Source organism: Penaeus vannamei, chromosome 34, assembly GCF_042767895.1.
Source record: "Penaeus vannamei isolate JL-2024 chromosome 34, ASM4276789v1, whole genome shotgun sequence".
NCBI classification, from domain to species: Eukaryota; Metazoa; Arthropoda; class Malacostraca; order Decapoda; family Penaeidae; genus Penaeus; species Penaeus vannamei.
The window spans coordinates 16,821,548-16,834,047 of NC_091582.1; the positions used below are offsets into that span (position 1 = coordinate 16,821,548).

A 12,500-nucleotide genomic window follows, 5' to 3' on the forward strand; every position below is an offset into this window, starting at 1 on the left:
TTTAATGTTTATTATTCTTTTTTTTCCTTCCATTTCCTCCCTCCTCTCTGTTTATCCTTCTCTTCTCCTATTCTTTTTTTTGTCACTAGTGGTTTATTGAAGACAAGATATTCACTAGCGCATAACATGAATTTTATTTGCAGGGTTTTGTTATTCATTTTATAGCTATTTCTTTCTCTCTCTCTCTCTCACTCTCTTTCTCTCTCTCTCTCTCTCTCTCTCTTTCTATATATATATATATATATATATATATATATATATATATATATATATATATATATATATATATATATATATATATATATATATATATAAAGATATATATATATATATATATATATATATATATATATATATATAAGCATATATGTGTATATATAGAGAGATAGATAGATAGATGAGTATGCGTGTATACTTATTCATGTATGTAAATTTGTCTCCGTGTACAACCATCTGCCACTGATAAAAAACAGCCCAAGACGCGACGTGACAGGTGGCACGAGGGGACTCCGGAGAAAGGTGGTGCACCGGGGACCTGCACGTCCGGTCGGGGGGGGGGGGGGAGACAGGTCGCCTGAGGGGGTCTCGGGGCGGCAGGGGGTGATTGGCGGTGGGGGGGGGGGGGGGGGAGAGGGTGGAGGGGGAGGGGATAGAGGGAGGGAGGAGGAGGGAGAGGGGATGAGAGTGGGTGAAGGGATGTCGGATATTGGTGGAGGGGGGAGGAGGGGGAAGAGGGAGGGTATGGGAAGGGGGTAAGAAGGGAGACTGGTGGAGGCGTGGAGGGGAGGAGGGAGGGGAGAGAGCATGGGAAGGTGGCAGGGATGTCGGATATTGGCGGAGTGGGGTGGAAGGGGATGGGGGGGGAGGAGGGATTGTAAGGAGGGGGGGGGGAGATAAGAGAGAATTTCCTTGGTTTAGACTGAGGCTAACGTCTTTTCCCATTTGTAAAACAGCTGATTGCTATCGTCATATTCCCCGTCCTTTCTCCTTTTTCCCCAGCCCTCTCTTTTTTTCGTCTTCCTCCTCTTTTTTATTCTTTATTTTTTATTATATATTTATTTTTTTTATTTTTTTTTGGGGGGGAGGGTTTTACTTTTTATTTTCTATTATCTATTTTTTTTTATTATTTTTTTTGGGGGGGGGGTGTCCTGTCTTTGCCATAATTTTTGTATGTCCATCTTGTTCTGTTTCTTTTTCCCTGGCATAACTCTCTCTCTCTCTCTCTTTCTCTCTCTTTCTCATAATCTCTCTCTGCCTGTCTGTCTCTCTGTCTCTCTCTCTCTCTCTCTCTCTCTCTCTCTCTCTCTCTCTCTCTCTCTCTCTCTCTCTCTCTCTCTCTCTCTCTCTCAGCATCAGCATCATCTGCCTCTCCTTCTTTTCCTCTCTCTTCCCTCCAGCATCATCTCCTCTTTATCTCCTCCTCCTCCTCTTCCTCTCTTCAGCATCACCATCATCTGTCTCTCCGTCGAACCAAACATAGCATCCTATTCATCTCTTCCTATTCCTCTTCTTCCTTCTCTCCTAACCTTTTCCTACATCTTTACTCTTCCCCATCATCCTCTCTATCTCCTCTTCCTCCTTGCAGCATCATCATCCTCTCTACATCTTCCTCCTCCTCCTCCTCCTCTCCCTCCCTTCAGCATCCTCCTCCTCCACTTCCTCCACCTCCCTCCAGTATCACCCTCTTTATCTCCTCCTCTCCCTCCCTCCAGCATCCTCATCATCTCCTCCTCCTCCTCCCTCCAGCATCTCCATCCTCCCTCTCTCCCTCCCTTCATCACCCCCTTTATCTCCTCCTCCTCCCTTCAGCATCCCCATCCTCTCTATCTCTCCCTCCCTTCAGCATCCTCCTCCTCCTTATCTCCTCCTCCTCCTCCTCCTCTCCCTCCCTTCAGCATCCTCATCATCTGTCTCTCCCTCCCTCCAGCAACATCCTCTTTATCTCCTCCTCCTCCTCTCCCTCCCTTCAGCATCCTCATCATCTGTCTCTCCGTCGAACCAGCATGCCATGAATATCTGTGAGCACCGGACAGCATCCTCTGCCAAGGTCTCTCTCTTCGCTGGCTACACTTTCTCCGCTAACCGGTTTGTCTGTCTCTTTCTGTGTCCGTCTGTATTTCTTTTTGCTATTTTCTCTGTTCGGTTTGACTGTCTCGCTGTTTGTGTCTGTGTCTGGGTCTGTTTTTTGGATGTCTGAATGTCTGTCTGATTGTCTGTTTCTGTTTCTAGCTTTCTTGTTCTCTCTCACTAATTCACTCTCTCTCTCTCTCTTTCTCTAATTCACTCTCTCTTTCTCTTTCTCTCTCTCTCTCACACACACACATACTCTCTCACTCACTCTTTCTTTCTTTCTTTCCTCCTTTCTCTCTCTCTCTCTCTCTCTCTCTCTCTCTCTCTCTCTCTCTCTCTCTCTCTCTCTCTCTCTCTCTCTCTCTCTCTCTCTCTCTCTCTCTTTCTCTCTCTCTCTCTCTCTCTCTCTCTCGCTCTCTTTCTCTCTGTCAGTGCATCTCTATCTCTCCTTCTCTTTATTATTTCCTTCTTCATCTTTTATTGTATTATCATTTCTATTTTCACTTCGTTATAACAACAATAATTACAGTGAAAACAACACTTGAAATATAAATAACAACAACAACAACAAATACTTCTCACAACGAATATACGAATTCAAATAATCTCACGATTAAATTATTATTATTTTTTTTTATCTCATTATAATCACAATGACAATTTTCCCCGAACGGAAGGTTTTACGTCCGTGATTTTTTTGATAATCGTAAATTATTCTTGAAAATACATAAAATGGATCAATTTTTATTACAACTTTGGTTAGTATGAATTATTTTCATTATCCTCATTTGGCTTCAATAAATAACTCTCAATAACGTAACGGATAATTAGAGAGAAAATAAAAGAGAAAAGTGTAATTAATACAACAAGAAATGGCTAAAATATGTCATTTTGTTAAATATTTATTCATGTATTACTAATAAAGGAAAATATATTTTGTGCACCTCATTTCAAATTATACTACACCCCCCCCCCCCATCTTCTGGAAAGAAGTAAAGTCATCAAGTGGTTAATTAATCACTAATGAGCAATTAGTGTCTGACTAGCTTATACTTTTAAAAATACACTCGCGAAGTTATTAAGAAAAAAATATTGGGCGTAATCAACTCGCCTTTATATGTAAATAAAAATTAATTAAAAATAACTTATTTCATCATACTCATCATGAAGCCAAATCATTTTTCAAAAGAACTTTGTCTTGGTCAATGTAGAAAAAATGATGGAAAGTATAAACAGAAAATGAAGGATTAAATGTAATTATCAAGCCGTTAATGATAATCTAGCAGTGTTCCCAAGTCCAGAGAATTACGTTGTAGCTTCTAGTGGTAACAGTTTATGGTGATATTCTATAGAGACGACACAGGCAATGATTAACTGATTTATAATTAATATTCAAAAGATAATTCATATTTCCCAGACGTTTAATTCGCTCTCGATAACGAAAGTGTAATTGTCTGTGAATCAAGGTTGAGAAAATGCCACTAATTTCCATATTTAATCAATATATTAACATCCAGCGATATATATTACATTCAATATTTCAACCTCAAATTCAAAATGAAAATCGGCGTAACGGTTTTCCTCTAATTGCTTTTGAACGACAAGTGTCATTTCCGCTTGTACCTTGTTCTCGTTCCCATGCTTTTCCTTCTTCATCTACGCAATGGAACTGGTTCATATTTCTTTCCCTTTCTCCTTCCCTCCTTCCGTCTCTCTGTCACTGTCTGTCTCTCTCTTTCTCCTTCCCTCCCTCCCTCCCCTCCTTCCTCTCTCTCTCTTTCTCTCTGTCTCTCTCTCTGTCTCTGTCTCTCTCTCTCTCTCTTTCTCTCTTTCTTTCACTCTCTCTCTCTCTCTCTCTCTCTCTCTCTCTCTCTCTCTCTCTCTCTCTCTCTCTCTCTCTCTCACACTCTCTCTCTCTCTCTCTCTCTCCTCCCTCCCTCCTCCTTCCCTCTCTCATTCCTCCCTCCCTCCCTCCCTCCCTCCCCCCCCTCCCCTCCACAAGCAAACAAGCTCTCCAGAACTACTTTCTATTGAGTCCAGTTGCTAAGCCATTGCGCCGGAATGTGAAAACGCAAAAGGCACACACATGATCGCCAAGTACGCAGGCACGTCCGCACGCACGCAGGGTTGAAAATCAGGCGCAGAAACAGGGGCAAATCGACCATGAGGCGAGTGAAAGACGGAGGGCGAGTCCGAGTAAGATGAGGACCCGGATGGAAGAGGTGTTTAGCGCTTCTGCTAAACTTGAGCGATGTCCGCTACGTTTGAGCAAGGGCGGGGATAAAAGCGAATGAATCACAAGCAAGAGATCAAGAGAAAGGATAGAAGAGAAAGAGAGACATATAGATAATTAGATAGATAGAGAAAGAGAGACAGATAGATAATTAGATCGAGAAAGAGAGACATGATTAGATAGACAGAGAAAGAGAGACAGAGAGATAATTAGATAGATGAGAAAGAGAATGGGGGAGATGGAGAGAGAGAGAAACACGAGAAACACGCCCTTCCAAACGTATTCCCTCTCGATTTCCTTTCCATTCGACGTCGAAGGCCCTTCCCCCCCCCCCCCCCCCGTTGCTGAACGTCCAAGAAGGAGTTCAACCGTTGCTCCGTCCGTGTCCTGGAACTTTCTCCCGACAGCATTCTAGGCCAATAAGACGCCCGCAACATATATAACCCTCTCGCTCCATCGCTGCCCGCCTCTCACTTTCACTCTTCGATGCCCCGAGAGCATATTTAGGCTTTTATTGTCTATTTATCTATCAAAATGATCGTTTTTTCATATCCAAAGGGTATTTTAAAAAGCAGGAGAGGATAAGGAGAGAGGAGATGCAAAGGGATGACAAAAGAGAAGCGCAAATAGGAGATTCAATCCCCTATAAAGGATATGATCGCCTTCCATTTCCCTCCCGCGGTCTGCACATGGTCGCGAAACCCCTTTCCATTTCGCTCCCGCGGTTCCTCTTACGTCATATGGTCAACACCCTGAACGATACTTATTGGAATTTTCCATTTCTCTCTTTTTGTCATTTCCTTCTCTTCTCTTTCGCACGGCAATGGAATTTCACAAACGAAGGAATTACGGTGAAAAGAACGTGTTTATGGGACGGCAGGAAGTTACTGGAACGAAGCGCGGTGAAAGGCAAAATGGACTCTATTTAGAAGATTTTAAATAGCAGTTTCAGAAAAGAAGGTACGTCGTTAAACTCCTTTCAGCGTCATTTGCATCTAATGTGCCTCTTGGTCGTTCGTTAAAACACGAGTCCAATATAATTAAGTTTTCGCTCGAGGAAAGAGAGAGAGAGAGAGAGAGAGAGAGAGAGAGAGAGAGAGAGAGAGAGCGAGATAGAAAGAGAGAGAGGGAGGAGAACGAAAAACAAAAGAGAGTGAGAGAGAGGGGGGGAGCGAAAGCAAGAGGAGAGAGAGAGAGAGAGAGAGAGAGAGAGACAGAGAGAGAGAGAGAGAGAGAGAGAGAGAGAGAGAGAGAGAGAGAGAGAGAGAGGGGGGGGGGGGAGCGAAAGCAAAAGAGAGAGAAAGAAAGAGAGAATTATTTTGCCAATCAGTTGAGACAATCAGTTTGCACCAAGTGAAAGCGTTGCGTGTGTGCGTGCATCTGTGCATGCGTGTGTGTGTGTGTGCATCTGTGTGTGTGTGTGTGTGTGTGTGTGTGTGTGTGTGTGTGTGTGTGTGTGTCTGTGTGCATGTGTGCGCGTATGTGTGTGTGTGTGCATGTCTGTGTAAGTGTGTGTGTGTGTTCGTCTGTGTCTCTAATGAGAACTTAATTGTATCTAATTTTATTTCTTGCCTTAATTATATTCCAGCTTTGTCCAGTTTCACTTCCTGTCTCGGAATACCTCCAGAAAGAGGCCGTTGCCAGTTATTGTTGTTCGTACAGGGAACCTATAATAACAACAATAATAATAATATTAATGAAAATAATAATAATAATAATAATAACAATAACAATAATGATAATACTAATAGAAATAATAAAAATGATAATAATAATAGAAATAATAAAAATGATAATAATAATAGAAATAATTATAATGATAATACTAATGACAATAATTATAAAAATAATAATTACAGTAATAATGATAATGAAAATAATGCTATAAGTAATAATATTGATAACAATAACAATCATAATAAAAACGTAATAACAATAGTAATAAACATGATAAAAATAATAGAAATAATCATAATGTTAACAATATTGATAATGATAATTATAATAATAAAAATATCAACGATTATCATTATCATTATTAAGATAATAATGATAATAATGATAACCATAATCATAATGATAATCATAATAGTAATAATTGATGATAATGTAATAATAATTGATAATGATAATTATCATCATCACCATCACTCATTACTATCACTCATCATCTTCAACATCATTTTCATCACACTGATATTAATAGCATCATCATATAACGACAACCGCTAATGCCACGTCTCACATCAAGATACATTCTAATACCTTTTTTTCTGTACCATCATTTCCACACTGCCACAGCGAGGGGTGTTTGTCTAAGAAAGTAGAATGATGTAATCTTTCCTTCACCGAAAAATGTTTCAGTCCACCATGAATGGGCAGATTCTTTGACGCTTTCCCCGTTCTCTTTTTATCTCCGTTTTCTATGTTGTATTTGGTTAGATCGTCTTATGTTGTCAGTTTTGCTTTCTCTGGTTGTTTGGTTGGCTGTTTTTTTTCTGTCTTTGTTTCTATATGTTTCTGTTTGTTCTGTTTTCTCTCTCGCTCTCTGTCTCTCTCCCTGTCTAATTTCTCTCTCTCTCCCTCTCTCTTTCTCTGTCTTTCTCTCTCTCTTTTCACTCATTCTCTCTCTCTTTCTCTTCTCTCTATCTCTCTCTCTCTCACTCACTCTCACTCTCACTCTCACTCTCACTCTCACTCTCACTCTCTCTCTCTCTCTCTCTCTCTCTCTCTCTCTCTCTCTCTCTCTCTCTCTCTCTCTCTCTCTCTCTCTCAAAAAAAAAAACCTCGCCAGTTTCTTAAATACACTCTCCATTCTTAGATTCTTCATTAACTCATTAATATGATAACTATTCAAACACATTTATTTTATCGTCAACCGGAATAGAATTACTAACTTGATTTCGTTAAAAGGTGTCAATTTCTCTCGATTTTTTTTTTTTACACTTACACTTGCGGGTATGCGGGTATTTGTATTCTTCTATTTGCTCGTGTCCCACATATTCTCCTTTTCCTCATCTTCTACCCCGCTCCTCTTCCCTTCCCCCTTCCTATTTCACTTCCTCTTCCTTCCTCTTCATTCCTCTATTCCCTCCTCCTCCTCCTCCTCCTCTTGCCACTTCTCCTCCTCCTCCTCTTCCTCCTCTTCCCACTCCTCCTCCTCCTCCTCCTCCTCCTCTTCCTCCTCCTCCACCATCACCACCACAGCTCATCCTTTTGGGTATTTATCTCAACGGGTATTTTCGAAATCATTAGAGTTATGACTCAAGTTTGGTCTTCTGAGTCACCGTGGGTCAGCTGACTATAGGCCTACGCTTGTGTCACTCTCACTTTCTTGGACCGTTTTTTTTTTAAATTCATTTCTGAGCTGTTTTTTTTTTCTTTTCTTTTCTTTGTTTCTGCTGTCTTTTTGTTTCTGATTTACTTACCGTTTCTGTCCCTTTCTCTTTTTGTTACTTTTCTTTCTTTCTTTCTTTCTTTCTTTCTTTCTCTCTCTGTCTCTCACTCTCTCTCTCTCTCTCTCTCTCTCTCTCTCTCTCTCTCTCTCTCTCTCTCTCTCTCTCTCTCTCTCTCTCTCTCTCTCTCTCTCTCTCTCTCTCTCTCTCTCTCTCTCTCTCTTTCTCTCTCCTTTCTCCTCTCTCTCCTCTTCTCTCTCTTTCCTCTTCTCTCCTTTCTCCTCTCTCCTCTCTCCTTTCTCCTCTTTTCTCTCTCTCCCTCTCCCTACCCCCCAACCCCCTTTCTCTTTTAGAATATATATACTAGATATAATATAATGACTTCTCTTTACGCAATTTAAGGAAATATACAAGAATTTAAGAGTATCCAGAGCATCACAGATTCACCATGACTTGCTGAACTTAGTAGGTCGCTGACGTGTCTTGACGTGGTCGTGTGCAAATATTTATGCGAATTTGCGTTTGTCGTGTTTTCATGTCAAATACTTATTCGTTTTTTTGAAACGTCTTTGAGAATCTGATTAGGCTTTTATGATAATTAATTTTTTTTTTTTTTTACTGATAGATTTTTGAAAATCATTTCTTATTTACTGTCATGTCAAATACTTATTCGTTTTTTTTTTAAATCTTTGAGAATTTGATTAGGCTTTTATGATTATTAAGATTTTTTTTTTACTGATATAATTTTGAAAATCATTTCTTATTTACTGTCATGTCAAATACTTATTCGTTTTTTTTTTAAATCTTTGAGAATCTGATTAGGCTTTTCTGATTATTAAGATTTTTTTTCACTGATAGATTTTTGAAAATCATTTCTTATTTACTGTCATGTCAAATACTTATTCGTTTTTTTGAAACATCTTTGAGAATTTGATTAGGCTTTTATGATTATTAAGATTTTTTTTTTTACTGATAGATTTTTGAAAATTATTTCTTATTTACTGTCATGTCAAATACTTATTCGTTGTTTGAAAAATCTTTGAGAATCTGATAAGGCTTTTCTGATTATTAAGATTTTTTTTCACTGATAGATTTTTGAAAATTATTTCTTATTTTTCTGTACCATGATTTTGGTGATGAGAAAGCCTTTGAGAATTTAATTAGTCTTTTATGATTATTAAGATCGCTTTTTTCACACTGATAGACTTTTGAAAATTATTTCTTATTTACTCTTTGGTGAGGAGAAAGTTTTTTTTTTTTTCTTTTAGGAGGTAGAGGTCTGGAAGCATTTCTCTCGCGCAAGGCAACAGGAAGAGGATGTGGGTAGCCTTGCATACTAACCCTTTCCCTCCCCTTCCCCCCCCTCCCCTCCCTTCCCCCTCCCTCTTAGCAACTCTCTCCTTTCTTTTCCTCCCCTCCTCCTACCTCCTTCCCTTCTGTCTCCGTTATCTATTCTTCCTTTGCTGTCTCTCTTCCTTTCGTTTTTTTACGTGTCCTTTTCCTCCTCCACCGCCTCCTCTATTCTTATCCCTTCCATCTCCTCCTCTTCCCTCTTCACCAGATCCTCCTCCACCTCATCTACCTCCTTATCCTCCTCCTCCTCCTCCATCTCCTTATCCCTCCTACCACAACACATCCTCCTCCCTCAACCGTACTCCTCCTCCCTCCTCCTTATCCTCCTACCCCCCTCCTCACCATCACACCTCCCTCCTCCTCCTCCTCCTCCTCCTACTTTTCCTCCTCCACCACCCCTCCTACACCTCATCCACCTCCATATATTCCACCTCTTTCTCCTTCTTCCTTCTTCCTGCTCCTCCTCGCCCTCCTTTCCTATATCCTGCCCCTCCTCCTCCTCCTCCTCCTCCTCCTCCACCACCTCCTCCTCCTCCACCCCACCCTCCTCCTTATCCTCCTCCCCCTTCTTCTTCTTCTTCTTCCCTTCTTCTTCTTCTTCTTTCTCCTCCTTCTTCTTCCTCCTCCTCCTCCTCCTCCTCCCTCCTCCTCTCCTCCTCCTCCTCCTCCTCCTTCTCTCTCCTCCTCCTCCTCCCCTCCTCCTTCCCTCCTCCTCCTCCTCCACCTCTACCCTCCTCCCTCCTCCTCCTTCCTCCTTTCTCCTCCTTCCTCCCTCCTCCTCCTTCCTTCCTTATCCTCCTCCTCCTCCTCCTCCTCTCCCTCCACCCCCCTACCCATATTAGGAAACTTAGAGGAGTACTCCCTTCACTCTCTCTCTGATAAAGGCCATAGTGGTGACTCCTTCTCGATAAACACTTTCGTTAAACATTGCGTTAGGAGGAAGGAGGGAGGAGGAGGAGGGAGGAGGAGGGAGGGAGGAGGAGGAGGAAGGAGGGAGGAGGGAGGAGGAGGAGAGAGGAGGGTGGGAGGGTGGGGCCGGAGTGGGGTATTTCCCTCTTGGGTGAGGAGGAGGGGGAGGAGGGAGGAGGAGGAGGAGGAAGGAGGAGGCGGAGTGGGGGATGAGGGGGAATGGAAGTTACTTCCTCTTGGCTAATAGACTTTCCTTTCTACTCTCTAACTGTGATTTTGATGATGATGATGATGATAATAATGATATGGGTAATGATAATGATAGTGATGATCATGATAATAGTCATAATGATAATAACAATAATAATAATAATAATAATAGTAATACTGATAATGATAATGATCATAATGATATTAACAATGATATTAATAATAATAGTAATACTGATAATGATAATGATAATAACAGTAATGATAATAATGATAATGATAATGATAACATACAATAATGATGATAATAAACAATAATAATGATGATGGTAATAGTAATACTACTAATGATGAAAATAATGGTAATGATAACAATAATAATAGTATCAAGAATAATAAAAATGATAACATTTGTAATAGTAATGATAACAAAAATGATAATAGTAATAACAATAAAAGTAGTAAAGATAATAATGACAATGACAATAATAATGATAGAGAGAATGAGAAGCAGTGAAATAGCTAAATGAATAAATGGGAAGATTAAAGAAAGAAGCAAGAAAAAAAAAAAGAACACTAAATAAACCAAATAAATAAATAAACTCCAAATACAAAAAATAACAAATCTATTAATAAATGAATAAATAAATGAATAAAGAAAAGACAAATAGAAAATATCATCATTTACTCTCTCTTTCTCCTTATCTCCCTCCTTCTACAATAGCATAACACCTTCACTTCCGACACTTTCTTAATTAACACCTTGATTAGAACTTGAACTAACTAGAGAGAGAGAGAGAGAGAGAGAGAGAGAGAGAGAGAGAGAGAAAGAGAGAGAGAGAGAGAGAGAGAGAGAGGGAGAGAAGGAGAGAGAGAAAGAAAGAAGAAAGAAAGAGAAAGAGAGAGAGAGAGAAAGAAGAAAGAGAGATAAAAAGAGAGAGAGAGAGAGAGAGAGAGAGAGAGAGAGAGAGAGAGAGAGAGAGAGAGAGAGAGAGAGAGGGAGAGAGAGAGAGAGAGAGCGCGAGAGAGAGGGAGAAAGAAAGACAGAGAAAGAAAAAAGAGAACGAGAGAGAGAGAGAGAGAGAGAGAGAGAGAGAGAGAGAGAGAGAGAGAGAAAGAGAGAGAGAGATAGAGAAAGAAAGAGAGAGAGAGAGAAAGACAGACAGACAGACAGAAAGAAAGAGAGAGAGAAAAAAAAAGAGAAAATTGGAAGAGAGAGAGACAGAAAGAAAGAAAGAAAGAGAGATAGGGGAAAGACAGCAAATAATCCAGACAAAAAAAGATAAACACCTATAGATGATTTTACACTTTTTCTGCGGAGTTTCTAACGGGAATCGGATACTATAGAGAGTGAATGATTAAGCGAAATGAAGGCAAAGGTGTAACAGGACGCAATAGACTCCATGGGGGATCAAATACCGTTTTTTTTAATGTATTTATAAATTTAGGTTAAAATCGTCTTTTTTTTCTTCGTCTCCCTCTTCTCTGCGGTTTTCTATATTCCTTTTTTTCTTTGTTTTTTATTGTCCTTTTCTTATTTTCTTTAGTTTTTTCTTTCTTCTTCCTTCTTTATTCATTTCTTTCGATCCTCTCTTCCCATTATTTTTTTTTCCTTCTGTTCCCATGCATCTTTATTTCTATTTATTTCTATTCCATTTATTCTTTGGTTGTAGATTTAATTAAACAATTATGGAAATAGAAAGTCACACTCCAACATCCATTTCTATTTCTTTCAATTTATCTTTTGGTTGTAGATTTAATCAAACAATTATGGAAATAGAAAGCCTTTGTTGCAGTCTGCAGGAAAGTCTAGGCATGAAGATAAATAACTTTCAAGTCACGAGAAACGAGGGAAAGATATGTACATTGTTACGGAACAAACATCTGGCGAACTTTCTCTGACGGATATATTCAGCGCCTTTCCTTTTTTTTCTATGATAATTTCCCTTTCTATTCCGCTTTTCTTCTTTGGTTTGGCTTTATCTATTTGTTTTCGCTTTTATATGATCCGTTTTTCGTTTATATAATTGTTTCCGTTGTTTCTTATTTCGTTTTTTTTTTAATTCCCGTTTTCTATTGCCTCTCGTTTTCTCAACAGCTGATTTTTTTCATAATTCCATTTTTATTCCGTTTTTCTTCTTCGGTTTGGCTTTATCTATTTGTTTTCGCTTTTATATGATCCGGTTTTCGTTTATATAATTGTTTCCGTTGTTTCTTGTTTCGTTTTCTTTTTTGAATTCCCGTTTTCTATTGCCTCTCGTTTATTCATCAGCTGATTTTTTCTTCATAATTCCCTTTCTATTCCGTGTTTCTTCTTTGGTTTGACTTTA

The 12,500-nt window shown here is 39.5% G+C and overlaps 1 protein-coding gene across 2 annotated transcripts in view; it reads left to right on the plus strand.

Moving 5' to 3' along the window:
- LOC113826583 (uncharacterized) overlaps window positions 1–12,500 on the plus strand; it is a 100,218-nt gene that overhangs the window by 61,150 nt on the left and 26,568 nt on the right. The window lies entirely within an intron of this gene.